At 46.5% G+C, this 5266-nt stretch overlaps 1 long non-coding RNA gene across 1 annotated transcript; it reads left to right on the top strand.

The window, feature by feature from the left end:
• The first annotated feature begins 2960 nt into the window (after positions 1-2960).
• On the top strand, positions 2961-4921 carry LOC311441034. Its single transcript, XR_014695751.1, has 2 exons — positions 2961-3120; positions 4046-4921. It is a non-coding gene; the product is annotated as an uncharacterized lncRNA (long non-coding RNA).
• The last annotated feature ends 345 nt before the right edge of the window (positions 4922-5266 follow it).

The following is a 5266-nucleotide window of genomic DNA, read 5'->3' as shown; positions in this document are numbered from 1 at the left end:
GGCCACAGCAATTTGAAAGGTCTTCAGTTATGTAATCAGAGGGCGATACATCCTTCATTTTTGCCACCTTACTCTGCACCAAGTTATTCTGGATGAGTTTTTCAGTCTCTCCAGCTTCAGGATGTTCAGACCCTTCCAACAGAGCCCGTTCCAAACCTTCTGCCAGGGATTTCTCTGGAAGTAGGCTGATTTTCCAAAGCTATTTCTCATTTGGCTTCCTTGACTTCTTTTCCATTCATGCTGTCCCTCCCTGTCCCCTCCAATAGCTCAACCTTTTTTTGTTTAGAGGGTTGGCTGAGGACAATGGGAAGCAGCATGGTAATCTTACTCTGGGAGCAGCAGGGAACTGGCACTACATCTTCCTCTTATGATGTACGCTCAGGTGCCCAGACAGGAAACAAGTATTAGTATGCCAACAACACTCCCTCCTGTAGCACATTGTCCAGAGATGTCAGAGATGTTTTACAGCCATGAAAAACTTAGATTTATGGCCTGTGGGACTTGTACCCACTGGACTCCCTGTAGGAGCTCCATGCTGGGGACCACTGCACTAAGATAGCCCTCAAAGGAGATAAAGCCTTTCCCCCCCCCTTCCCTATTTTCACCTTTCTGTTTTAGCCTCAAAAAGGAGTTTTCATCTCTTTGCTCAGCTACAGACCCTTAAAGCATGGTTGGATGGAGAAAGCAGGTGGGTTTGCTTTTCTGATTCGCCCATCCTCAGCACACCCTCTTCTTCCCACCCAGCCCACCAGAAGCACAGCTGCTGCCTTCAAACCAGTGCCATCCACTTGCATTCCCACTGCCCTCACGCCTGCATCTCCTCTGGAGCACCTCTGAAGCATTCAGCTGAGTTGGGTACAAGAAATAAAGCTACGTCCCATCCTTTCAGTAGGGCTGTAGGCCCCTTCAGCCAAGACATCTCCCTGTTACCTGCAAAGTTACACCACTGCTCCAGTGCCTGGATAAAACAGCTGCCTTTGCAAGGTCTGGTGCTTCTGCCAGGCACGCAGGTGCGGGGACCCCTTCATTTGCAACAGGTGAGGCTCACAGGTCAGCAGCACACATCAAAAGGGACACATAAAGACCTACATTCAGGGCTGTGCTTTCAAACCGAGGAGACAGACAGACAGACAGACAAAAAAGACATTAAGCAGATAATAAGTTTAAGGCAAACATCTCTTGTGAAAATGGCTCCCTGGAAGCCTACAGGCTTTTCCTGCCATTAATGAGGTTTCTGCTCTAAGCTAAGAGATGTCTGTAGTGCATATCACATTAATGTGTTCAGGATAATGGGGCTTTAAATCGGCAACTAGTACTGGACAAGCATGGGATGAGGTCAGTCTTAACAAAACTAAAATTAAATTACATTTGAACTGGTGTCAGATGAAAAGATGTTTTCCACAAAGCTGTTTTTTTTTTTTTTATTTTTTTTTCCCCCCCTAGGAAAAACAGAAGGGGGAAAAAAAAGCAACCTATGAGTCATCAGGTTGAAAAAGGTTATTCAATCATCATGTCCTGCAGCCACATTTTCTCTCCAGTAAAATGGGTTTGAAGCTTGGTGTCTCATGAGCTACTCAGGAAGATGAGCTCAGCAAGAGGGACAAGAGACACTGCCCTCTCAGACCACTGTTTGCTGCTCTGTCCCACCCACCTCCAGCCCTGGATGGCTACAGCGGCTGCTTGGACATCTTCAGGGACTGGCTGGTGCTGCTTAGTGTTCCCTTCAGTGCCCCCCTCTGCACCTCTGTTCCTAAGTTTTTGATAAACTTAGTATTTTGCTTCTATTTCATTTGTTCTCTCTGTATTTGCTTGGTTTCTCCTCATTATCTGCTTTAGAATCTCTTTGTCAAGTATTGCTGTTAGTTTTTGTTTGTTTGTTTGTTTGTTTTTAGGGATGGGTTGATGATATTTCTAAGGGGAAGACAAATGGGAACAATGGATATCTTAGAAAAAAGACTAAAACAGAGGAAACAGATAGCAGTGCTTCTTCTGAAAAGCTCCAACCTCCAAGGACTTCCTGAGCCAGACTGTGTGGCTTGGTGCTTGGTAGCCCTTAATAGATTTTTCCCCATGGACTTGTTCAGCCGTCCTTTGAACCCCTGTAGGTGTTCAGCAAACATAACTTGCCCCAGCAAGGTGTTCCAGAGCTTAGCTATGAGCTGGCTACTGCAAAACCATTACTCAACCTCATATTACACTTTGAAAATGTTTACTATCATTATAGTGTCCAAATTGCTGGTAGGCTTTCTGAGAGATCTAACACCCACATTACAGTGGATACCCACATCCTGAACTCTGTCGCAAGGTTTTTCAGGTGAAACACGCCCCAAACATAGTTCCTGAAATCAGCTTTGGTATGATTTTTTTAAAAAATCACACGAAGAGAAATGAACTGTATCTGAAAGAAGAGATATAATTGAATATGGGGTAAGAAATGGTGAGCTTTAAAAAGTTTGTAGGGTTGTGTGTAAGCCAACAGGTCTCCGTGTCAGCTGCTCTTAGAAAGCTGTAGGTGCCCAGGTACAGGAGCTGTGCCAGAGTCTGTACAATGGGGAGGAAAAAAAAAAAGGGGGGGGGGAGGGGGGATAAATTGGGCTATATTTAACTAATCAAGTCTCTCCTTATCCTCCCGGTATTGTGAACAGCAGGAAAGCAAACAAGGCAATGTTTAATTGCTTCTCAAATAAAAGGGGGAGAGCAAGCTTGAAATTGAGTTTTAGGCTGAAATTTCCACAGCTCTCTCAAGTTTCTTTGCTCGCTGGTAAAAGACACCTTCAGGAGCTCCTCCCCAAAACCCTGTCCCGAGGGACCCCGGGGGAGAACAAAGCCGGGGATTTATCAGCGCTGCCGGGCACCAAGGGACCCCCAGGGACCCGCAGCTGGGTGCTGGGCGGCCCCAGGGGGGCGAGAGGGAGCCAAGCAGGCTGGAAAGTAAAAGTCACCTGCAGGGACCGCAAGGCAGAAAGCTCAAGCTGAACTCCACCAGGTTTTCATCAGCATTTCCAAAGGGGAGGCAGCAAACTGTGGATTGAAATGTGAAATCGCCGGGCAAAGGGACTGAACCGCAAAATGAGTAACTTCCTCCGGGAGCTCCCCCGGAGGGACGGGGATTGCTTTAAGGTGCACGGCCTCTGTTATGTAAATTGTCTTGAACCCTAAGAGGTTTTGCAGATTTACATGATAAATAATTGTTTTCTCCCCCAGCTATTAAGCGCGGTGTGGGGGAGCGAGCTCAGGGTGAGAAGGAAAGCAGAAAGTGGGAGGGAGGCTGCGGGCAGGGAGGATCTTGCAGCAGGCTGGTGAAGGAAGGTGGAAGTCACTCGGTGAAAAGAGCAAAAGCTGCACTGGGGACAGGGCTGTGCGAAGGGAACCCCAGTGGGTGTAAGGTGGGGGCCACCAGGACCCACCAGCCTCCTGGGGCACCCGGTGCAGAGCCACGGGCCAGTCCGGGACCGAAGCTGAGGGAGCCATGCCTCTCTGAAATACTTCTCCAAAGTTCATGAGTCATGAATTCAGGCAGTTCTAGAGCCAGGGCACTGCGCCTTTGGATTTAAAAGGACGCCATGGGTTTTCTTCCAGGAATTTTGCCTGATTTTCAGCTTCTATGGCTTCACGTGGTGAGGAGACCATACCTTAAGGAAGCACATACCCTGCTCCGTTGCCGAGGGGTGTTGCTTCTCCCATGCACAGCATTTGGAAAGGACCCTGCCATGCAGGAAGTGTTGTAGGGGTTATCTGAGGGTATGGATCATATATGGATCCTTTGAGTCTGCAAAAGCAATAAAGAGGGGTCGCAGAGGCTGCAGGTGTGTGAAGCTCAGGGTCTATGCTCAGGGTGCTGCTCCCGTGAGGAGCAGCAAGGCAAGCTTGGGAGCCTGCAGTGGCATGGGGCTTGAGATGAAGATGTGAGATAAATGGATGTGGGGAACCAACATCATTCAGTGAAGGGAAGGTAGCTGAAGGCTGGCATGGAAGTGATTTCTCTGAGTCTAAAGGAGATTTGCAATTCTTCCTGGGAAGATTTTTTCATCTCTCATTCCTCCAGGTCTTGTCACAACAGAAAGCTTCATTTTCTTCTCAGTGGTGCAACTCCCTTCACATCAACAAAGTTATGCCAATGGAGGAGTGCACACCGAAACCCAGGGCTGGAAGAACAAACCTCCCTCATCATGAGTCCCCTGGTACAGCATGTGAGAAGGCTCTTTCCTTTCAGCCTTGGAGAGGCTATCAAATTGCTTTTAATGTTGTATCTATCAGTGCTGGGCCACAAGACGTTTGTTTGCTTCAGGTGTCATGGGAGCTGAAAAATCTTTTTGAGGAATGATATTATCCCTCTAAAATCTTATCTTAAGGGAAACATACGTGATCTTGCAGAGAAGCCTCTCTCGGTTACATTTTAACTTACTGGTCTTGTTACAGTGCGACTTCACACCACCAGCACTATGCTGTGGGTCACAGCCATGCGAACGGGGGAGAGAAAGTAACTCATACACTGCTGACACTGCTGGAGTGGGAACGGGTGGGTTCTGTGCTCTGAGATAGGGCAGAAGAGGTTCAAGTTACTGACAGATTTGGAGAAGCTTTTAAAGTGGGATCTTCAAAGGACATGTTACTTGTCCTAACTCTGATGGTGTCAAAGAATGTCACGAAGCGGGCATTGAGCACTTTCAGATGTCTCACCTTTAATGTCTCTAGCTTCTGCTCCTCCCGTATAAATGTAATTGCCTACCTCATCTGTGATTTGCTCCAGAGGGAAAACTTTTACTCTATAGAAGGCTCCCATACTCACTGGGATTATAAAGTCTGTGCTGCATAATCACACTGAGAAGAAGAGTGTCTCCTGCAATCTAAATGTTGTGATAGAAATTGAATTCATAAATTATTAGCACGGCTCTGTAATAAACAACTGAAATCATTCATACCTTTATTCTCTCCTTAACTCAATATCGTTATGATTTTCCAATTGTTTGTTCGTTTCTTTCTGTGGCAGAACACTCTTTTCAAAACATTTTAAAATTATGGCTGTTTTTACCCATTGTTATCCTATTTCATTCTAATGACTTCATTCTACGACTTCAGCAGAAATATGATCATGGCTCACAGGCAAATCTCTGAAGTAACACTACAATGAACTAATAAAAATGGAAGCATTGCTATTATTTTTCCAGCTCCTTTGGGCACAGTCATCTCTCCTTGGGATAGGTTTGTACAGCACCTTGCCCAGTACAGCCTAGAGCTTGTCTAAGGTTTGTGGGCATCGCTTTTA

Source organism: Aythya ferina (genome assembly GCF_964211825.1).
Source record: "Aythya ferina genome assembly, chromosome: 8".
NCBI lineage: Eukaryota > Metazoa > Chordata > Aves > Anseriformes > Anatidae > Aythya > Aythya ferina.
This window is presented reverse-complemented; position numbering and strand designations above follow the sequence as displayed.